Source organism: Tachypleus tridentatus, chromosome 6, assembly GCF_004210375.1.
Source record: "Tachypleus tridentatus isolate NWPU-2018 chromosome 6, ASM421037v1, whole genome shotgun sequence".
In the NCBI taxonomy this organism is placed as follows: domain Eukaryota; kingdom Metazoa; phylum Arthropoda; class Merostomata; order Xiphosura; family Limulidae; genus Tachypleus; species Tachypleus tridentatus.
In genome coordinates this window covers 117117756-117141423 of record NC_134830.1, presented here as the reverse complement: position 1 = coordinate 117141423, position 23668 = coordinate 117117756, and the positions used below count along the sequence as shown (strand labels likewise).

The following is a 23668-nucleotide window of genomic DNA, read 5'->3' as shown; positions in this document are numbered from 1 at the left end:
TAAGGTTTTAGAGTTTGTTGTGTATAGTATGCAGCAGTGTAAGGTTTTAGAGTTTGTTGTGTATAGTATGCAGCAGTGTAAGGTTTTAGAGTTTGTTGTGTATAGTATGCAGCAGTGTAAGGTTTTAGAGTTTGTTGTGTATAGTATGCAGCAGTGTAAGGTTTAAGAGTTTGTTATGTATAGTATGCAGCAGTGTAAGGTTTTAGAGTTTGTTGTGTATAGTATGCAGCAGTGTAAGGTTTTAGAGTTTGTTGTGTACAGTATGTAGCAGTGTAAGGTTTAGAGTTTGTTGTGTATAGTATGCAGCAGTGTAAGGTTTTGTAGTTTGTTGTGTATAGTATGCAGCAGTGTAAGGTTTTAGAGTTTGTTGTGTATTGTATGCAGCAGTGTAAGGTTTTAGAGTTTGTTGTGTATTGTATGCAGCAGTGTAAGGTTTTAGAGTTTGTTGTGTATAGTATGCAGCAGTGTAAGGTTTTAGAGTTTGTTATGTATAGTATGCAGCAGTGTAAGGTTTAGAGTTTGTTGTGTATAGTATGCAGCAGTGTAAGGTTTTAGAGTTTGTTATGTATAGTATGCAGCAGTGTAAGGTTTTAGAGTTTGTTATGTATAGTATGCAGCAGTGTAAGGTTTTGTAGTTTGTTGTGTATAGTATGCAGCAGTGTAAGGTTTTAGAGTTTGTTGTGTATAGTATGCAGCAGTGTAAGGTTTAGAGTTTGTTGTGTATATTGTATGCAGCAGTGTAAGGTTTTAGAGTTTGTTGTGTATTGTATGCAGCAGTGTAAGGTTTTAGAGTTTGTTTGTGTGTGTTTTAGAGTTTGTTGTATTGTATTGTATGCAGCAGTGTAAGGTTTTAGAGTTTGTTGTGTAGTGTATGCAGCAGTGTAAGGTTTTAGAGTTTGTTGTGTATAGTATGCAGCAGTGTAAGGTTTTAGAGTTTGTTGTGTATAGTATGCAGCAGTGTAAGGTTTAGAGTTTGTTGTGTATAGTATGCAGCAGTGTAAGGTTTTAGAGTTTGTTGTGTATAGTATGTAGCAGTGTAAGGTTTTAGAGTTTGTTATGTATAGTATGCAGCAGTGTAAGGTTTTAGAGTTTGTTGTGTATAGTATGCAGCAGTGTAAGGTTTTAGAGTTTGTTGTTTGTATAGTATGCAGCAGTGTAAGGTTTTAGAGTTTGTTGTGTATAGTATGCAGCAGTGTAAGGTTTTAGAGTTTGTTATGTATAGTATGCAGCAGTGTAAGGTTTTAGAGTTTGTTGTGTATAGTATGCAGCAGTGTAAGGTTTTAGAGTTTGTTGTGTATAGTATGCAGCAGTGTAAGGTTTAGAGTTTGTTGTGTATTGTATGCAGCAGTGTAAGGTTTTAGAGTTTGTTGTGTATTGTATGCAGCAGTGTAAGGTTTTAGAGTTTGTTGTGTATAGTATGCAGCAGTGTAAGGTTTTAGAGTTTGTTGTGTATTGTATGCAGCAGTGTAAGGTTTTAGAGTTTGTTGTGTATTGTATGCAGCAGTGTAAGGTTTTAGAGTTTGTTGTGTATAGTATGCAGCAGTGTAAGGTTTAGAGTTTGTTGTGTATTGTATGCAGCAGTGTAAGGTTTTAGAGTTTGTTGTGTATTATGTATGCAGCAGTGTAAGGTTTTAGAGTTTGTTGTGTATAGTTGTATGCAGCAGTGTAAGGTTTTAGAGTTTGTTGTGTATTGTATGCAGCAGTGTAAGGTTTTAGAGTTTGTTATGTATAGTATGCAGCAGTGTAAGGTTTAAGAGTTTGTTATGTATAGTATGCAGCAGTGTAAGGTTTTAGAGTTTGTTGTGTATAGTATGCAGCAGTGTAAGGTTTTAGAGTTTGTTGTGTATAGTATGCAGCAGTGTAAGGTTTTAGAGTTTGTTGTGTATAGTATGCAGCAGTGTAAGGTTTTAGAGTTTGTTGTGTATAGTATGCAGCAGTGTAAGGTTTTAGAGTTTGTTTGTGTATTGTATGCAGCAGTGTAAGGTTTAGAGTTTGTTGTGTATTGTATGCAGCAGTGTAAGGTTTTAGAGTTTGTTATGTATAGTATGCAGCAGTGTAAGGTTTTAGAGTTTGTTATGTATAGTATGCAGCAGTGTAAGGTTTTAGAGTTTGTTCTGTATAATATGCAGCAGTGTAAGGTTTTAGAGTTTGTTATGTATAGTATGCAGCAGTGTAAGGTTTTAGAGTTTGTTTTGTATAGTATGCAGCAGTGTAAGGTTTTAGAGTTTGTTGTGTATTGTATGCAGCAGTGTAAGGTTTTAGAGTTTGTTGTGTATAGTATGCAGCAGTGTAAGGTTTTAGAGTTTGTTGTGTATTGTATGCAGCAGTGTAAGGTTTTAGAGTTTGTTGTGTATTGTATGCAGCAGTGTAAGGTTTTAGAGTTTGTTGTGTATAGTATGCAGCAGTGTAAGGTTTTAGAGTTTGTTGTGTATAGTATGCAGCAGTGTAAGGTTTAGAGTTTGTTGTGTATAGTATGCAGCAGTGTAAGGTTTTAGTGTTTGTTGTTGTATAGTATGCAGCAGTGTAAGGTTTTAGAGTTTGTTGTGTATAGTATGCAGCAGTGTAAGGTTTTAGAGTTTGTTGTGTATTGTATGCAGCAGTGTAAGGTTTAGAGTTTGTTATGTATAGTATGCAGCAGTGTAAGGTTTTAGAGTTTGTTGTGTATAGTATGCAGCAGTGTAAGGTTTTGTAGTTTGTTGTGTATAGTATGCAGCAGTGTAAGGTTTTAGAGTTTGTTGTGTATAGTATGCAGCAGTGTAAGGTTTTAGAGTTTGTTGTGTATAGTATGCAGCAGTGTAAGGTTTTGCAGAGTTTGTTAGAGTTTATTGTGTATGCAGCAGTGTAAGGTTTTAGAGTTTGTTGTGTATAGTATGCAGCAGTGTAAGGTTTAGAGTTTGTTGTGTATAGTTGTATGCAGCAGTGTAAGGTTTTAGAGTTTGTTGTGTATAGTATGCAGCAGTGTAAGGTTTTAGAGTTTGTTATGTATAGTATGCAGCAGTGTAAGGTTTAGAGTTTGTTGTGTATAGTATGCAGCAGTGTAAGGTTTTAGAGTTTGTTATGTATAGTATGCAGCAGTGTAAGGTTTTAGAGTTTGTTTTGTATAGTATGCAGCAGTGTAAGGTTTTAGAGTTTGTTGTGTATTGTATGCAGCAGTGTAAGGTTTTAGAGTTTGTTGTGTATAGTATGCAGCAGTGTAAGGTTTTAGAGTTTGTTGTGTATTGTATGCAGCAGTGTAAGGTTTTAGAGTTTGTTGTGTATTGTATGCAGCAGTGTAAGGTTTTAGAGTTTGTTGTGTATTGTATGCAGCAGTGTAAGGTTTTAGAGTTTGTTGTGTAGTAGTATACAGCAGTGTAAGGTTTTAGAGTTTGTTATGTATAGTATGCAGCAGTGTAAGGTTTTAGAGTTTGTTGTGTATAGTATGCAGCAGTGTAAGGTTTTAGAGTTTGTTGTGTATAGTATGCAGCAGTGTAAGGTTTTAGAGTTTGTTGTGTATAGTATATGTAAGGTTTAGCAGTGTAAGGTTTACAGAGTTTGTTGTGTATAGCATGCAGCAGTGTAAGGTTTTAGAGTTTGTTATGTACAGTATGTAGCAGTGTAAGGTTTTGTAGTTTGTTGTGTAGTGTATGCAGCAGTGTAAGGTTTTAGAGTTTGTTATGTATAGTATGCAGCAGTGTAAGGTTTTAGAGTTTGTTGTGTATAGTATGCAGCAGTGTAAGGTTTAGAGTTTGTTGTGTATTGTATGCAGCAGTGTAAGGTTTTAGAGTTTGTTGTGTATAGTATGCAGCAGTGTAAGGTTTTAGAGTTTGTTGTGTATTGTATGCAGCAGTGTAAGGTTTTAGAGTTTGTTGTGTATAGTATGCAGCAGTGTAAGGTTTAGAGTTTGTTGTGTATTGTATGCAGCAGTGTAAGGTTTTAGAGTTTGTTGTGTATAGTATGCAGCAGTGTAAGGTTTTAGAGTTTGTTGTGTATAGTATGCAGCAGTGTAAGGTTTTAGAGTTTGTTGTGTATAGTATGCAGCAGTGTAAGGTTTTAGAGTTTGTTGTGTATAGTATGCAGCAGTGTAAGGTTTTAGAGTTTGTTGTGTATAGTATGCAGCAGTGTAAGGTTTTAGAGTTTGTTGTGTATAGTATGCAGCAGTGTAAGGTTTTAGAGTTTGTTGTGTATAGTATGCAGCAGTGTAAGGTTTTAGAGTTTGTTATGTATAGTATGCAGCAGTGTAAGGTTTTAGAGTTTGTTGTGTATAGTATGCAGCAGTGTAAGGTTTTAGAGTTTGTTGTGTATAGTATGCAGCAGTGTAAGGTTTTAGAGTTTGTTGTGTATAGTATGCAGCAGTGTAAGGTTTTAGAGTTTGTTGTGTATAGTATGCAGCAGTGTAAGGTTTTAGAGTTTGTTGTGTATTGTATGCAGCAGTGTAAGGTTTTAGAGTTTGTTGTGTATTGTATGCAGCAGTGTAAGGTTTAGAGTTTGTTATGTATAGTATGCAGCAGTGTAAGGTTTTAGAGTTTGTTATGTACAGTATGTAGCAGTGTAAGGTTTTGTAGTTTGTTCTGTATAATATGCAGCAGTGTAAGGTTTTAGAGTTTGTTATGTTTAGTATGCAGCAGTGTAAGGTTTTAGAGTTTGTTTTGTATAGTATGCAGCAGTGTAAGGTTATAGAGTTTGTTGTGTATTGTATGCAGCAGTGTAAGGTTTTAGAGTTTGTTGTGTATAGTATGCAGCAGTGTAAGGTTTTAGAGTTTGTTGTGTATTGTATGCAGCAGTGTAAGGTTTTAGAGTTTGTTGTGTATTGTATGCAGCAGTGTAAGGTTTTAGAGTTTGTTGTGTATAGTATGCAGCAGTGTAAGGTTTTAGAGTTTGTTGTGTAGTGTATGCAGCTGTGTAAGATTTTAGTGTTTGTTTAGTATTGTATGCAGCTGTGTAAGGTTTTAGAGTTTGTTGTGTATAGTATGCAGCAGTGTAAGGTTTTGTAGTTTGTTGTGTATAGTATGCAGCAGTGTAAGGTTTTAGAGTTTGTTGTGTATAGTATGCAGCAGTGTAAGGTTTTAGAGTTTGTTATGTATAGTATGCAGCAGTGTAAGGTTTAGAGTTTGTTGTGTATAGTATGCAGCAGTGTAAGGTTTAGAGTTTGTTGTGTATAGTATGCAGCAGTGTAAGGTTTTAGAGTTTGTTATGTATAGTATGCAGCAGTGTAAGGTTTTAGAGTTTGTTGTGTATAGTATGCAGCAGTGTAAGGTTTTAGAGTTTGTTGTGTATAGTATGCAGCAGTGTAAGGTTTTAGAGTTTGTTGTGTATTGTATGCAGCAGTGTAAGGTTTTAGAGTTTGTTGTGTATTGTATGCAGCAGTGTAAGGTTTAGAGTTTGTTGTGTATTGTATGCAGCAGTGTAAGGTTTAGAGTTTGTTGTGTATTGTATGCAGCAGTGTAAGGTTTTAGAGTTTGTTGTGTATAGTATGCAGCAGTGTAAGGTTTTAGAGTTTGTTGTGTTAGTATGCAGCAGTGTAAGGTTTAGAGTTTGTTGTGTATAGTATGCAGCAGTGTAAGGTTTTAGAGTTTGTTGTGTATTGTATGCAGCAGTGTAAGGTTTTAGAGTTTGTTGTGTATAGTATGCAGCAGTGTAAGGTTTTAGAGTTTGTTGTGTATTGTATGCAGCAGTGTAAGGTTTTGTAGTTTGTTGTGTATAGTATGCAGCAGTGTAAGGTTTAGAGTTTGTTATGTATAGTATGCAGCAGTGTAAGGTTTTAGAGTTTGTTGTGTATAGTATGCAGCAGTGTAAGGTTTTAGAGTTTGTTGTGTATAGTATGCAGCAGTGTAAGGTTTTAGAGTTTGTTGTGTATAGTATGCAGCAGTGTAATGTTTTGTAGTTTGTTGTGTATAGTGTGCAGCAGTGTAAGGTTTTAGAGTTTGTTGTGTATTGTATGCAGCAGTGTAAGGTTTTAGAGTTTGTTGTGTATTGTATGCAGCAGTGTAAGGTTTTAGAGTTTGTTATGTATAGTATGCAGCAGTGTAAGGTTTAAGAGTTTGTTATGTATAGTATGCAGCAGTGTAAGGTTTTAGAGTTTGTTGTGTATAGTATGCAGCAGTGTAAGGTTTTAGAGTTTGTTATGTATAGTATGCAGCAGTGTAAGGTTTTAGAGTTTGTTTTGTATAGTATGCAGCAGTGTAAGGTTTTAGAGTTTGTTGTGTATTGTATGCAGCAGTGTAAGGTTTTAGAGTTTGTTGTGTATAGTATGCAGCAGTGTAAAGTTTTAGAGTTTGTTGTGTATTGTATGCAGCAGTGTAAGGTTTTAGAGTTTGTTGTGTATTGTATGCAGCAGTGTAAGGTTTTAGAGTTTGTTGTGTACAGTATGTAGCAGTGTAAGGTTTTAGAGTTTGTTGTGTAGTGTATGCAGCTGTGTAAGATTTTAGTGTTTGTTTAGTATTGTATGCAGCTGTGTAAGGTTTTAGAGTTTGTTGTGTATAGTATGCAGCAGTGTAAGGTTTTGAGTTTGTTGTGTATAGTATGCAGCAGTGTAAGGTTTAGAGTTTGTTGTGTATAGTATGCAGCAGTGTAAGGTTTTAGAGTTTGTTGTTGTGTATAGGTATGCAGCAGTGTAAGGTTTAGAGTTTGTTGTGTATAGCATGCAGCAGTGTAAGGTTTTAGAGTTTGTTATGTACAGTATGCAGCAGTGTAAGGTTTAGAGTTTGTTGTGTATGTATGCAGCAGTGTAAGGTTTTAGAGTTTGTTGTGTATAGTATGCAGCAGTGTAAGGTTTAGAGTTTGTTGTGTATAGTATGCAGCAGTGTAAGGTTTAGAGTTTGTTGTGTATTGTATGCAGCAGTGTAAGGTTTTAGAGTTTGTTGTGTATAGTATGCAGCAGTGTAAGGTTTTAGAGTTTGTTGTGTATAGTATGCAGCAGTGTAAGGTTTTAGAGTTTGTTGTGTATAGTATGCAGCAGTGTAAGGTTTTAGAGTTTGTTGTGTATAGTATGCAGCAGTGTAAGGTTTAGAGTTTGTTGTGTATAGTATGCAGCAGTGTAAGGTTTTAGAGTTTGTTGTGTATAGTATGCAGCAGTGTAAGGTTTTAGAGTTTGTTGTGTATTGTATGCAGCAGTGTAAGGTTTTAGAGTTTGTTGTGTATTGTATGCAGCAGTGTAAGGTTTTAGAGTTTGTTATGTATAGTATGCAGCAGTGTAAGGTTTAGAGTTTGTTATGTATAGTATGTATGCAGCAGTGTAAGGTTTTGTAGTTTGTTGTGTATAGTATGCAGCAGTGTAAGGTTTAGAGTTTGTTATGTATAGTATGCAGCAGTGTAAGGTTTTAGAGTTTGTTTTGTATAGTATGCAGCAGTGTAAGGTTTTAGAGTTTGTTGTGTATTGTATGCAGCAGTGTAAGGTTTTAGAGTTTGTTGTGTATAGTATGCAGCAGTGTAAGGTTTTAGAGTTTGTTGTGTATTGTATGCAGCAGTGTAAGGTTTTAGAGTTTGTTGTGTATTGTATGCAGCAGTGTAAGGTTTTAGAGTTTGTTGTGTACAGTATGTAGCAGTGTAAGGTTTTAGAGTTTGTTGTGTAGTGTATGCAGCTGTGTAAGATTTTAGTGTTTGTTTAGTATTGTATGCAGCTGTGTAAGGTTTTAGAGTTTGTTGTGTATAGTATGCAGCAGTGTAAGGTTTTAGAGTTTGTTGTGTATAGTATGCAGCAGTGTAAGGTTTTAGAGTTTGTTGTGTATAGTATGCAGCAGTGTAAGGTTTAGAGTTTGTTATGTATAGTATGCAGCAGTGTAAGGTTTTAGAGTTTGTTGTGTATAGTATGCAGCAGTGTAAGGTTTAGAGTTTGTTATGTATAGTATGCAGCAGTGTAAGGTTTTAGAGTTTGTTGTGTATAGTATGCAGCAGTGTAAGGTTTAGAGTTTGTTATGTATAGTATGCAGCAGTGTAAGGTTTTAGAGTTTGTTTTGTATAGTATGCAGCAGTGTAAGGTTTTAGAGTTTGTTGTGTATTGTATGCAGCAGTGTAAGGTTTTAGAGTTTGTTGTGTATAGTATGCAGCAGTGTAAGGTTTTAGAGTTTGTTGTGTATTGTATGCAGCAGTGTAAGGTTTTAGAGTTTGTTGTGTATTGTATGCAGCAGTGTAAGGTTTAGAGTTTGTTGTGTATTGTATGCAGCAGTGTAAGGTTTTAGAGTTTGTTGTGTATGCAGTATGCAGCAGTGTAAGGTTTTAGAGTTTGTTGTGTAGTATATGCAGCTGTGTAAGGTTTTAGAGTTTGTTGTGTATAGTATGCAGCAGTGTAAGGTTTTAGAGTTTGTTATGTATAGTATGCAGCAGTGTAAGGTTTTAGAGTTTGTTGTGTATAGTATGCAGCAGTGTAAGGTTTTAGAGTTTGTTGTGTATAGTATGCAGCAGTGTAAGGTTTAGAGTTTGTTGTGTATTGTATGCAGCAGTGTAAGGTTTTAGAGTTTGTTGTGTATTGTATGCAGCAGTGTAAGGTTTTAGAGTTTGTTGTGTATAGTATGCAGCAGTGTAAGGTTTTAGAGTTTGTTGTGTATTGTATGCAGCAGTGTAAGGTTTTAGAGTTTGTGTGTGTGTAGTATGCAGCAGTGTAAGGTTTTAGAGTTTGTTGTGTACAATTAGTATGCAGCAGTGTAAGGTTTTGTAGTTTGTTGTGTATTGTATGCAGCAGTGTAAGGTTTTAGAGTTTGTTATGTATAGTATGCAGCAGTGTAAGGTTTTAGAGTTTGTTTTGTATAGTATGCAGCAGTGTAAGGTTTTAGAGTTTGTTGTGTATTGTATGCAGCAGTGTAAGGTTTTAGAGTTTGTTGTGTATAGTATGCAGCAGTGTAAGGTTTTAGAGTTTGTTGTGTATAGTATACAGCAGTGTAAGGTTTAGAGTTTGTTGTGTGTATTGTATGCAGCAGTGTAAGGTTTTAGAGTTTGTTGTGTATTGTATGCAGCAGTGTAAGGTTTTAGAGTTTGTTGTGTACAGTATGTAGCAGTGTAAGGTTTTAGAGTTTGTTGTGTAGTGTATGCAGCTGTGTAAGATTTTAGAGTTTGTTGTGTATTGTATGCAGCAGTGTAAGGTTTTAGAGTTTGTTGTGTATAGTATGCAGCAGTGTAAGGTTTTAGAGTTTGTTGTGTATAGTATGCAGCAGTGTAAGGTTTTAGAGTTTGTTGTGTGTATGAGTATGCAGCAGTGTAAGGTTTTAGAGTTTGTTGTGTATGTGTATGCAGCAGTGTAAGGTTTTAGAGTTTGTTGTGTATTGTATGCAGCAGTGTAAGGTTTTAGAGTTTGTTGTGTATATAGTATGCAGCAGTGTAAGGTTTAGAGTTTGTTGTGTATTGTATGCAGCAGTGTAAGGTTTTAGAGTTTGTTGTGTATAGTATGCAGCAGTGTAAGGTTTTAGAGTTTGTTGTGTATAGTATGCAGCAGTGTAAGGTTTTAGAGTTTGTTGTGTAGTGTATGCAGCAGTGTAAGAGTTTAGAGTTTGTTGTGTATTGTATGCAGCAGTGTAAGGTTTTAGAGTTTGTTGTGTATAGTATGCAGCAGTGTAAGGTTTTAGAGTTTGTTATGTATAGTATGCAGCAGTGTAAGGTTTAAGAGTTTGTTATGTATAGTATGCAGCAGTGTAAGGTTTTGTAGTTTGTTGTGTATAGTATGCAGCAGTGTAAGGTTTTAGAGTTTGTTGTGTATAGTATGCAGCAGTGTAAGGTTTTAGAGTTTGTTGTGTATAGTATGCAGCAGTGTAAGGTTTTAGAGTTTGTTGTGTATAGTATGCAGCAGTGTAAGGTTTTAGAGTTTGTTGTGTATATATGTATGCAGCAGTGTAAGGTTTTAGAGTTTGTTATGTATAGTATGCAGCAGTGTAAGGTTTTAGAGTTTGTTGTGTATAGTGTATACAGCAGTGTAAGGTTTAGAGTTTGTTATGTATAGTATGCAGCAGTGTAAGGTTTTAGAGTTTGTTTTGTGTATAGTATGCAGCAGTGTAAGGTTTTAGAGTTTGTTGTGTATTGTATGCAGCAGTGTAAGGTTTTAGAGTTTGTTGTGTATAGTATGCAGCAGTGTAAGGTTTTAGAGTTTGTTGTGTATTGTATGCAGCAGTGTAAGGTTTTAGAGTTTGTTGTGTATTGTATGCAGCAGTGTAAGGTTTTAGAGTTTGTTTGTATTGTACAGTATGTAGCAGTGTAAGGTTTTAGAGTTTGTTGTGTAGTGTATGCAGCTGTGTAAGATTTTAGTGTTTGTTTAGTATTGTATGCAGCTGTGTAAGGTTTTAGAGTTTGTTGTGTATAGTATGCAGCAGTGTAAGGTTTTAGAGTTTGTTGTGTATAGTATGCAGCAGTGTAAGGTTTAGAGTTTGTTGTGTATAGTATGCAGCAGTGTAAGGTTTTAGAGTTTGTTGTGTATTGTATGCAGCAGTGTAAGGTTTTAAGAGTTTGTTGTGTATAGTATGCAGCAGTGTAAGGTTTTAGAGTTTGTTATGTACAGTATGTAGCAGTGTAAGGTTTTAGAGTTTGTTGTGTAGTGTATGCAGCAGTGTAAGGTTTTAGAGTTTGTTGTGTATAGTATGCAGCAGTGTAAGGTTTTAGAGTTTGTTGTGTATTGTATGCAGCAGTGTAAGGTTTTAGAGTTTGTTGTGTATAGTATGCAGCAGTGTAAGGTTTTAGAGTTTGTTATGTATAGTATGCAGCAGTGTAAGGTTTTAGAGTTTGTTTTGTATAGTATGCAGCAGTGTAAGGTTTTAGAGTTTGTTGTGTATAGTATGCAGCAGTGTAAGGTTTTAGAGTTTGTTGTGTATTGTATGCAGCAGTGTAAGGTTTTAGAGTTTGTTGTGTATTGTATGCAGCAGTGTAAGGTTTAGAGTTTGTTGTGTATAGTATGCAGCAGTGTAAGGTTTTAGAGTTTGTTGTGTATTGTGCAGCAGTGTAAGGTTTAGAGTTTGTTGTGTATAGTATGCAGCAGTGTAAGGTTTTAGAGTTTGTTGTGTATAGTATGCAGCAGTGTAAGGTTTAGAGTTTGTTGTGTATATAGTATGCAGCAGTGTAAGGTTTTAGAGTTTGTTGTGTATTGTATGCAGCAGTGTAAGGTTTTAGAGTTTGTTGGTATTGTATGTATGCAGCAGTGTAAGGTTTTAGAGTTTGTTGTGTAGTGTGTATGCAGCAGTGTAAGGTTTTAGAGTTTGTTATGTATAGTATGCAGCAGTGTAAGGTTTTAGAGTTTGTTTGTGTATAGTATGCAGCAGTGTAAGGTTTAGAGTTTGTTATGTATAGTATGCAGCAGTGTAAGGTTTTGTAGTTTGTTGTGTATAGTATGCAGCAGTGTAAGGTTTTAGAGTTTGTTGTGTATATGGTATGCAGCAGTGTAAGGTTTTAAAGTTTGTTGTGTATTTGAATTTAATGTATTTTGGGACGTTTTAAAGTTAGAACACAGAAGTAACCTGTAAGTCATTGGCATTGCAGTTTTACGAGAAAAAAAGACAGTAATAACAGATAGCTCAACATTTATATGGGATTTTAATAAATAGATGAAGAAATTAGAAATAAAAAATATATTTTTTTTGTCTCGCACTATGAGTTCAACAAAACGTGTTTACAGTTATCTAACGTTCATCTATCATTGAGTATGTACGTGTTACAGTTATCTAACGTTCATCTATCATTGGTATGTACGTGTTACAGTTATCTAACGTCCATCTATCATTGGTATGTACGTGTTACAGTTATCTAACGTCCATCTATCATTGGTATGTGCACGTGTTACAGTTATCAACGTTCATCTATATCATTGAGTATGTACGTGTTACGGTTATCTAACGTTCATCTATCATTGAGTATGTACGTGTTACGGTTATCGAACGTTCATCTATCATTGTAAGTATGTACGTGTTACAGTTATCTAACGTTCATCTATCATTGAGTATGTACGTGTTTAGGTTATCAAACGTTAATCTATCATTGTGTATGTACGTGTTACGGTTATCTAACGTTCATCTATCATTGGTATGTACGTGTTACAGTTATCTAACGTCATCTATCATATTGAGTATGTACGTGTTACAGTTATCTAACGTTCATCTATTATTGAGTATTTACGTGTTACAGTTATCCAACGTTCATCTATCATTGAGTATGTACGTGTTACAGTTATCGAACGTTCATCTATCATTGAGTATATACGTGTTACAGTTATCTAACGTTCATCTATCATTGAGTATGTACGTAGCGTTAGGTTATCGAACGTTCATCTATCATTGGTATGTACGTGTTACAGTTATCGAACGTTCATCTATCATTGGTATGTACGTGTTACAGTTATCCAACTTTCATCTATCATTGAGTATGTACGTGTTACAGTTATCCAACGTTCATCTATCATTGGCTAGTAATTCCTGTTTCATCCTGTCCTTAAGCTTTTTTTAAAGTAAAGCACCAGGTATTTATAAGAAAGGTAATTTCAAACAGTAATGATGACATAATTTGAACTAGAATTGTGATGTTTTTTTATTTTGCGTAAGATACAGAAGGAACAATTCGACTTTTAATACCCATATGATCTTCAGAAGTTTTAATTTATTAGTAACTTGTACAAAAGGTTAATTTGAAGAAGATTTTTTTCTCTTTTCAAGTCTAACATGAGTTCTTTTATGTGTTTGTATATGAGTACAGCCTTAGAAGTCCACAGCAAATATTTTAAAGTGTTGTTTTGAACTAAATATTTACGGTTTAGGGTACTTTTTTGTCCGTGCGTTTTATTAGAGTTTTGTGCATTTCTTCACAATCCCTATTATGAACCACTATCGTGGTTCTAAATGTAACTGCTGGATTGACTTAATACAGTTCGATTTTTCCACGCAAATAGAATCTTTGTATAAATAACACTGGTATACATTCTATTCTTCCCTCTACTCAGAAATGATTCGGCATAGCCTAGTGGTTTAGAGTACCTATAATGTGAATTCAGTATGTGTGGTTCACGATCCTTTGCCACGAAAACGTTCTCCGTGTTTTTGGGTTAGTAGGTGCGTAATAAGAGTGAAAATGAAGTCTCACAATTAAATCCGACAAGAGCAAACCAAGGGTTGGCAGTGGATGCTGCCTCCCTGTTATCTATGAGATCAAAGTGAGTGATGGCTTGTCGCAAATAGCCTCTGTTTCGCGTTTGGCGAAGTAAGAATAATCAAACAAAACAAACTAGTGAAAGTAAAAATGTAGATTGGGCAAAAAAAGAAATAAGCTTGTTTCTTGTTAATCACAAAGCTTCACTACAGACTTATGTCGATCCGGGAAAAACAAAACAGTTATAGTTATAATAGTATCAATTACATTAATAGGTGATCAAATCAGATTGGCAAATAAAAGTACACTCTTTTTACAATAAACAAGACAATTTGTTAAAAATAATTCTTTATTACTGAAATTACCTTTTTTGAAGAACATAAAGAGGTTTTATTTACTTGAGGTAAATAAGTAAGGGTTTTTTTATTTACTTAAGGTAAGTAAACTGAAGGTTTTTAGTTAATTAATGTTCTTACATAATAAGGTAAATAAGGTAAGGGTTTTTAGTTAGTTAAAGTAACTAAAGTAATGGTTTTCAGTTAATCAAGGTAAAAATATATTCTCATGACGGCTGGTATGGGTATCAAAGCTTTAATTCAAATAAAGAACAGAACAACGTTTTAACCTTCGTAAGTTATCTTCAAGTTAACAAAGAGAGAGTTTGCAATTAGCCGTTGCTTGGCACGTGTCTTAAGGACGAGAGTGTAAACGGGTACGGGATTGTAAGAGCGTAGCAGTTAGAAATTACATTATTAATGAATTAGCTAATATAGGTATAAAGGTGCTCCTTTATACTGGTTTAATTTTGGTTTTAGTTCTTGTAAAAGTAGGGTTTCTTTGATTTCACGTTTGCTTATATTTGTTTCCCAACTTAATATATCTAGGTGTTTTCTATGGTTATTTTGTATTTTTTTGATTTGCAGTGTTCAAAAACGTGGGAAAGTGTTTTTTATGTTCTTTAAATGTGGTTTCCGTTTTTATGCTTGTCTCTCAGATACAGAAGTTGAACAACTATTGCATTGTATTTTATAGGTAATGTTATCAGTGTAGATATAACATAGTATGGATTTTAGTTTTTGTATAAATTTAGTGTTTACTGGAATGTTGTGTTTTGTTGTAAGTTTTTTCCATTTCTGGTTATTGTTTGCTAATATCAGGAATGCATAGTATGCAGTAGTGTAAGGTTTTAGAGTTTGTTGTGTATAGTATGCAGCAGTGTAAGGTTTTAGAGTTTGTTGTGTATTGTATGCAGCAGTGTAAGGTTTTAGAGTTTGTTGTGTATTGTATGCAGCAGTGTAAGGTTTTAGAGTTTGTTGTGTATAGTATGCAGCAGTGTAAGGTTTTAGAGTTTGTTGTGTACAGTATGTAGCAGTGTAAGGTTTTAGAGTTTGTTGTGTAGTGTATGCAGCTGTGTAAGGTTTTAGAGTTTGTTGTGTATTGTATGCAGCAGTGTAAGGTTTTAGAGTTTGTTGTGTATAGTATGTAGCAGTGTAAGGTTTTGTAGTTTGTTGTGTATAGTATGCAGCAGTGTAAGGTTTTAGAGTTTGTTATGTATAGTATGCAGCAGTGTAAGGTTTTAGAGTTTGTTGTGTATTGTATGCAGCAGTGTAAGGTTTTAGAGTTTGTTGTGTATAATATGCAGCAGTGTAAGGTTTTAGAGTTTGTTGTGTATTGTATGCAGCAGTGTAAGGTTTTAGAGTTTGTTGTGTACAGTATGCAGCAGTGTAAGGTTTTAGAGTTTGTTGTGTATTGTATGCAGCAGTGTAAGGTTTTAGAGTTTGTTGTGTATAGTATGCAGCAGTGTAAGATTTTAGAGTTTGTTGTGTATAGTATGCAGCAGTGTAAGGTTTTAGAGTTTGTTGTGTATAGTATGCAGCAGTGTAAGGTTTCAGAGTTTGTTGTGTATTGTATGCAGCAGTGTAAGGTTTTAGAGTTTGTTATGTATTGTATGCAGCTGTGTAGGTTTTAGAGTTTGTTGTGTATTGTATGCAGCAGTGTAAGGTTTTAGAGTTTGTTGTGTATAGTATGAAGCAGTGTAAGGTTTAGAGTTTGTTGTGTATTGTATGCAGCAGTGTAAGGTTTTAGAGTTTGTTGTGTATAGTATGCAGCAGTGTAAGGTTTTAGAGTTTGTTGTGTATAGTATGCAGCAGTGTAAGGTTTTAGAGTTTGTTGTGTATAGTATGCAGCAGTGTAAGGTTTTAGAGTTTGTTGTGTATAGTAAAGCAGCAGTGTAAGGTTTTAGAGTTTGTTGTGTATAGTATGCAGCAGTGTAAGGTTTAGAGTTTGTTGTGTATTGTATGCAGCAGTGTAAGGTTTTTGAGTTTGTTGTGTATATAGTATGCAGCAGTGTAAGGTTTTGAGTTTGTTGTGTACAGTATGTAGCAGTGTAAGGTTTTAGAGTTTGTTGTGTATGTGTATGCAGCAGTGTAAGGTTTTAGAGTTTGTTGTGTATTGTATGCAGCAGTGTAAGGGTTTAGAGTTTGTTGTGTATTGTATGCAGCAGTGTAAGGTTTTAGAGTTTGTTGTGTATAGTATGCAGCAGTGTAAGGTTTTAGAGTTTGTTGTGTACAGTATGTAGCAGTGTAAGGTTTTAGAGTTTGTTGTGTAGTGTATGCAGCAGTGTAAGAGTTTAGAGTTTGTTATGTATAGTATGCAGCAGTGTAAGGGTTTAGAGTTTGTTCTGTATAGTATGCAGCAGTGTAAGGTTTTAGAGTTTGTTGTGTATAGTATGCAGCAGTGTAAGGTTTTGTATTTTGTTGTGTATAGTATGCAGCAGTGTATGGTTTTAAAGTTTGTTGTGTATAGTATGCAGCAGTGTATGGTTTTAAAGTTTGTTGTGTCTTTGAATTTAATGTATTTTTGGGACGTTTTAAAGTTAGAACACGAAGTAACCTGTAAGTCGTGGCATTGCAGTTTTTACGAGAAAAAGACAGTAATAACGAATGCTCAACATTTATATGGGATTTTAATAAATAGATGAAGAAATTAGAAATAAAAATATATTTTTGTCTCGCACTATGAGTTCAACAAAAACATGTTACAGTTATCTAACGTTCATCTATCATTGAGTAACTACGTGTTACAGTTATCCAACGTTCATCTATCATTGAGTATGTACGTGTTACAGTTATCTAACGTTCATCTATTATTGAGTATGTACGTGTTACAGTTATCTAACGTCCATCTATCATTGAGTATGTACGTGTTACAGTTATCCAACGTTCATCTATAATTGAGTATGTACGTGTTACAGTTATCTAACGTTCATCTATCATTGAGTATGTACGTGTTACAGTTATCCAACGTTCATCTATCATTGAGTATGTACGTGTTACAGTTATCTAACGTTCATCTATCATTGAGTATGTACGTGTTACAGTTATCTAACGTTCATCTATCATTGAGTATGTACGTGTTACAGTTATCCAACGTTAATCTATCATTGTGTATGTACGTGTTACAGTTATCTAACGTTCATCTATCATTGAGTATGTACGTGTTACAGTTATCTAACGTTCATCTATCATTGAGTATGTACGTGTTACAGTTATCTAACGTTCATCTATCATTGAGTATGTACGTGTTACAGTTATCTAACGTTCATCTATCATTGAGTATGTACGTGTTACAGTTATCTAACGTTCATCTATCATTGAGTATGTACGTGTTACAGTTATCTAACGTTCATCTATCATTGAGTATGTACGTGTTACAGTTATCTATCGTTCATCTATCATTGAGTATGTACGTGTTACAGTTATCGAACGTTCATCTATCATTGAGTATGTACGTGTTACAGTTATCCAACTTTCATCTATCATTGAGTATGTACGTGTTACAGTTATCCAACGTTCATCTATCATTGGCTAGTAATTCCTGTTTCATCCTGTCCTTAAGCTTTTTAAAGAAGCACCAGGTATTTATAAGAAAGGTAATTTCAAACAGTAATGATGACATAATTTGAACTAGAATTGTGATGTTTTTATTTTGCGTAAGATACAGAAGGAACAATTCGACTTTTTAATACCCATATGATCTTCGAAGTACCCAATTTATTAGTAACTTGTACGAAAGGTTAATTTGAAGAAGATTTTTTTCTCTTTTCAAGTCTAACATGAGTTCTTTTTATGTGTTTGTATATGAGTACAGCCTTAGAAGTCCACAGCAAATATTTTAAAGTGTTGTTTGAACTAAATATTTACGGTTTAGGGTACTTTTTGTCCGTGCGTTTTATTAGAGTTTTGTGCATTTCTTCACAATCCCTATTATGAACCACTATCGTGGTTCTAAATGTAACGACGGATTGACTTAATACAGTTCGATTTTTCCACGCAAATAGAATCTTTGTATAAATAACACTGGATATACATTCTATTCTTCCCTCTACTCAGAAATGATTCGGCATAGCCTAGTGGTTAGAGTACCTATAATGTGAATTCGAGTATGTGTGGTTCACGATCCTTTGCCACGAAAACGTTCTCCGTGTTTTGGGTTAGTAGGTGCGTAATAAGAGTGAAAATGAAGTCTCACAATTAAATCCGACAAGAGCAAACCAAGGGTTGGCAGTGGATGCTGCCTCCCCTGTTATCTATGAGATCAAAGTGAGTGATGGCTTGTCGCAAATAGCCTCTGTTTCGCTTTTGGCGAAATTAAGAACCAATCAAACAAAACAAACTAGTGAAAGTAAAAATGTAGATTGGGCAAAAAAAGAAATAAGCTTGTTTCTTGTTAATCACAAAGCTTCACTACAGACTTATGTCGATCCGGGAAAAACAAAACAGTTATAGTTATAATAGTATCAATTACATTAATAGGTGATCAAATCAGATTGGCAAATAAAAATTACACTCTTTTACAATAAACAAGACAATTTGTTAAAAATAATTCTTTATTACTGAAATTACCTTTTGAAGAACATAAAGAGGTTTTTATTTACTTGAGGTAAATAAGTAAAGGTTTTTATTTACTTAAGGTAAGTAAACTGAAGGTTTTTAGTTAATTAATGTTCTTACATAATAAGGTAAATAAGGTAAGGGTTTTTAGTTAGTTAAAGTAACTAAAGTAATGGTTTTCAGTTAATCAAGGTAAAAATATATTCTCATGACGGCTGGTATGGGTATCAAAGCTTTAATTCAAATAAAGAACAGAACAACGTTTTAACCTTCGTAAGTTATCTTCAAGTTAACAAAGAGAGAGTTTGCAATTAGCCGTTGCTTGGCACGTGTCTTAAGGACGAGAGTGTAAACGGGTACGGGATTGTAAGAGGCGTAGCAGTTAGAAATTACATTATTAATGAATTAGCTAATATAGGTATAAAGGTGCTCCTTTATACTGGTTTAATTTTGGTTTTAGTTCTTGTAAAAGTAGGGTTTCTTTGATTTCACGTTTGCTTATATTTGTTTCCCAACTTAATATATCTAGGTGTTTTCTATGGTTATTTTGTATTTTTTTGATTTGCAGTGTTCAAAAACGTGGGAAAGTGTTTTTGTGTTCTTTAAATGTGGTTTCCGTTTTATGCTTGTCTCTCAGATACAGAAGTTGAACAACCATTGCATTGTATTTTATAGGTAATGTTATCAGTGTAGATATAACATAGTATGGATTTTAGTTTTGTATAAATTTAGTGTTTACTGGAATGTTGTGTTTTGTTGTAAGTTTTTTCCATTTTTGGTTATTGTTTGCTAATATCAGGAATGCATAGTATGCAGTAGTGTAAGGTTTTAGAGTTTGTTGTGTATAGTATGTAGCAGTTTAAGGTTTCAGAGTTTGTTGTGTATTGTATGCAGCAGTGTAAAGTTTTAGAGTTTGTTGTGTATTGTATGCAGCAGTGTAAGGTTTTAGAGTTTGTTGTGTATAGTAAGCAGCAGTGTAAGGTTTTAGAGTTTGTTGTGTATTGTGTGCAGCAGTGTAAGGTTTTAGAGTTTGTTGTGTACAGTATGTAGCAGTGTAAGGTTTTGTAGTTTATTGTGTATAGTATGCAGCAGTGTAAGGTCTTAGAGTCTGTTATGTATAGTACGCAGCAGTGTAAGGTTTTAGAGTTTGTTGTGCATTGTACGCAGCAGTTTAAGGTTTTAGAGTTTGTTGTGTATAGTACGCAGAAGTGTAAGGTTTTAGAGTTTGTTGTGCATCAGGCAGCAGTGTAAGGTTTAGAGTTTGTTGTGCACAGTATGCAGCTGTGTAAGGTCTTTAGAGTTTGTTGTGTATGTACGCAGCAGCGTAAGGTTTAGAGTTTGTTGTGTATAGTATGCAGCAGTGTAAGATTTTAGAGTTTGTTCTGTATAGTATGCAGCAGTGTAAGGTTTTAGAGTTTGTTGTGTATAGTATGCAGCAGTGTAAGGTTTTGTATTTTGTTGTGTATAGTATGCAGCAGTGTATGGTTTTAAAGTTTGTTGTGTATAGTATGCAGTAGTGTATGGTTTTAAAGTTTGTTGTGTCTTTGAATTTAATGTATTTTTGGGACGTTTTAAAGTTAGAACACGAAGTAACCTGTAAGTCGTGGCATTGCAGTTTTTACGAGAAAAAGACAGTAATAACGAATGCTCAACATTTATATGGGATTTTAATAAATAGATGATGTAATTAGAAATAAAAATATATTTTTGTCTCGCACTATGAACTCAACAAAATATTTTAAGGGAGTGAAAGAAAGTACATTCCAGATGTCACTGTGTTACTGACTGGTAATTACCACACAATTTCCTACACAAAATGGCCCCCCCAGTGGCTCAGCGGTATGTCTGCGGACTTACACGCTAAAATCTAGGTTTCGATACCCGTGGTGGGCAGAGCACAGATAGCCCATTGTGTAGCTTTGTGCTTAATTCAAAACAACGACAACAACAACCTACCCAAAATACTACAAACTGGATTAAGAATTGTCTCGAATATTTTGCAATAAAGGACATTTTAGACTGATTGGGTGGCTTAGATAATAAGTTATGCAGTAGAATTAAATCACGATTTTCACATGAGGGATATTTAAGGAACATGAATGAAACCAAAGGAGAAGAGGTTAAAACATATCAGCCATACAAATAGTGCTGGCAAGCCTTTCCTTCCCATATCGAAGTCCTTTCTCTCTTTATATGTATATATATATATATTGTATAATCCTCTTTCATGTCCAGCAACTGTAAGGGTGTGAATCACATTAAGCAAGTAAACTTCATTTATCAGCAGTTTACTTAATCCACTTACAACTGAGATTTCTAAGTAATAATTAACAACGTAACACTGTTTACTTACTTACTTAGTTACTATTTTATTTGAATTTAATTTTAATAACATAAGTAGACAGACTAACGTTTTCGAAGAGCGTCGTCTTTTCCTATTATGCAAGTTAATTACGAGCAAGGAAAACGTTGTGACAGTTTTTTACTAAACGCTCAAATCTTTGGGGTGTACTAGTCCAGAAATAGCTTTACGCTTAGCATGTTATTACCGTGGTGTCATTGTGAAAGATACTGTTACACAACGGTGACAGTGCCACACGCATTTCGAATATTGAGTCAAGCGTAATGGAAAGACTTTCTACCTGATCTTAGAGCAGCACGTGCAGGGACAGCAAAATGTGCTTCTCGTAGTTTCTAAACGTGTGTCGTTGGATAGAAAGCAATGACAGTTAAACGTTTCTACAACCTGGTCGCGCATTTCTTTTTGGCGTTCAACAGGCCCTTTTCAAATATCATCAGCTTGGGAGTGGAGGCTCGTCTTACTACCAGAGGACCACAATGGCTTTACGGTAAATATGTTTGAAGGAACCACCGTTTCTACCTGTTTAAAGAGCGCAACAAGTAATATAAATAAAATAAACTCATGATTGACCTGTTTTAGACCACGTGAACTTTTCCAAAGCAGTTTATTTGTTTGTTTTCGAATTTCACACAAAGTTACTAGAGGGCTACGTGCCGTACCCACTTTTGAAGTGATAGATTAGAGGGGCGGTAGCTAATCAACACCTCTCACCGTCGGCTCTTGAATAACATACTCTTCTACTAACAAAAAAGTGAGACTAACTGTCACATTATAACGCCCTCATGGCATATCTGAAAGAACGATACTTCTGTTGTTACGGGATTCGAACTTGCGACTCGTACGTTGTGAGTCGAACGCCTTAAGTAACAGGTCATGACAGATTTTACACAAGGCAGACCATAAGGAGAAACTTTATTCGATACTTTATTTGAATTGACTCAAGAAAGCTTTATCTCTACGGATAATGGCGGATTAAAGTGACACCTGCAAAATGCATATAGTTCTCGGATCTGGATAACCCGCTGTACATTCTACTGTCACGTGACTTCAGATCTTCAGAATCTGCAGTCAGATTTTCTCTTAATTCTTGTAATAACTTCCCCTGGTACCTGGCTATTTTAACTTCTCTCCACCGCTAACACTGGTTATGTGAAATATGTCTGATCCAACAATTTGTGAACTATGTTAAATCAGTTTTAAGTTAATGAAGTTTCCATAACGCCCCCCAGTGGCACAGCGGGAAGTCTAAAGACTTAAAACGCTAAAAATCGGTTTCGATTCTCATGATGGAGACAATAAAGATAGTCCATTGAGTGGATTTGTACTTAAAAATAAATGAACTCTCTGTAGCGCATGCGTCGATAAACTTTCCGAGTTTATAAAACGCCATATGTAACGTTTGTTGACGTGATTCAACCCAGTTTCTAATTCCTACTGTATTTTATCATATTATCGACATCATAATGTCTCATACGTATAAGGGTGCAGCTATTTTTAAAGTGTTTTCGCAAAAAAAAGTTAAAAATAATAATATTAAAAAATCATTTCATGCTTGTGTCAGGCCCTTTGGCAGCATTTGTTGAAGGTTATTATAGCAAATATTTTGTTTTTAAAGCTTAAAAATGATATCCATAATACTCCAAAACTGAAGATCTAGTGCTGTCACTTTTTTGGTTAATTCTAAAGATTGGGTTTCGATATCCACGGAATGCAGAGCGCAGGTAACTTATTGTGCAGTTTGTATTTGACAACAAAAAAACGCTTTCCGGTAGAAAAATTGAAGATGTACCCTGCTGAGATAGCGGTAAGCCTACGGATTTACAACGTTAAAATCAGGGGTTCGATTCCTCTCGGTGACTTCTTATCCAGCTCAGAATTAATGCAGTCATATTTTTTGACCTTATTTCCGTATGTCAACTGGTGACGATGTAGAATATTGCTTAAGCCTTCATTAGTAAAAACCAAAAAAGAGCAATCTAATGACCTAACCATCTCATAATCATCAGATACGAAAATTCCTTTATCATCCCTCAAGGATCCTTCCTCCATCTTAACATTTTGTTTACCCTTACTGTATTTGAAGAAATCCTTACTATTAATTTTTGCAATTTCAGTCAACCTTTTTCGCACATCCTTTTTGATGTCCTAATTTCCTGTTTCACCCACTTTCTTGATATTATATCATCTTTTATGTCTCCTGTCAAACTGGTTAAGTTATATTTCTTAAATTTATGATGCTTTTCTTTAACTAGATCCCTTACACCCTTTGGTATTTCATTTACAGATATCCATTCCTTTCGGTAAGGAATATATTTGTTTTAAATGATGAAAAAATTCTTTATTTAAAACTTTTCCACGTTTTCTCAATGTCTCCAAATAATTAAATTTACAACAGAGATAATTATTCTGGCATTCCTTCACTTTTATATTTGTAATCAGAATACCAGTGTTCCTTATCTCCATAAGTACAGCAGAACATCGAACCTAATACAGCATTGAACACCCAGATGTTCCCATAATTTCCACCCTTTCGATCGTTTTTATATTTGAAGTTAACAATAAATCTAAAATAGCATTATTTCCAGTAGGTTCCTTGAGTAGTTGGTGAAGAAAACAATCTTGTACAGTTGCCTAAAACCTATCTAATTTTAACTGTTGTTAAAATAGATTTCCAAATCTATATGTCTGAAATTAAAATGACACATAATTATGACTTCATTAACAACTGAAATATTAATCTCATTGTAAAGTTTCTCACTAATTTCGTCAATGACATTTGTTGGTCTCTAACAATATCCCACTGGAAGTATTTCATATTAGGTCATCCCGTGTCAACTCACGCTTGACCATCTCAGAATCTCCTGAAACTTTGTAGAAATGATCTTTGGCATCTGAAACTGACATCTGCCATTTTTTTAGCTGAAATTATTCTAACACTTTCATAATTTTTTGCCTAATGGACATTTTCATCAAATCGATTGCAAGTTGTAAATTGAACGAGAGCCCACTTTCAGATGTCTGTATCTCTTGAAGTCTTAGTGTCTGTAATTTTTAGAAGATGTTCAGATGTTTCCGGTGAATGGAGAGAATGCAGTAAATGCTGGCAAACAAGCCTCAGTTTTTTGCTTAAGACCTCTCAAATTAAAGATCTGTTCAAAAATCGCAAATAAAGTGGATTTTCAAAAAATTAGGAAAACATATCTCTAATACATAGAATCTACCTGATCAGTTTTATTGTAAGAATAATATCTGAGTTACATTACAAATGCCTAAAACTCTGTAGTTCTGGAGTATTAATGGGAGTTATGGCCAATCAAAGTTGACATAGGTGAAAAAAGTATTAATTTTCTAATGGCCAGATGGACATCTTAAGTCATGGGTAGGTTGATGAAAT

The 23668-nt window shown here is 34.7% G+C and overlaps 1 long non-coding RNA gene across 3 annotated transcripts in view; it reads left to right on the top strand.

The window, feature by feature from the left end:
* Window positions 1-23668, top strand: part of LOC143253398 (uncharacterized) — a 270323-nt gene that overhangs the window by 117974 nt on the left and 128681 nt on the right. The window contains exon 1 of one of the 3 annotated variants that reach the window (XR_013029560.1): window positions 20517-20761. The exons of the other annotated variants lie outside the window; for them this stretch is intronic. This is a non-coding gene — a long non-coding RNA (uncharacterized LOC143253398). Of the gene's footprint in view, window positions 1-20516; window positions 20762-23668 lie in introns of those variants that run through there. 3 annotated transcript variants of the gene reach the window in all.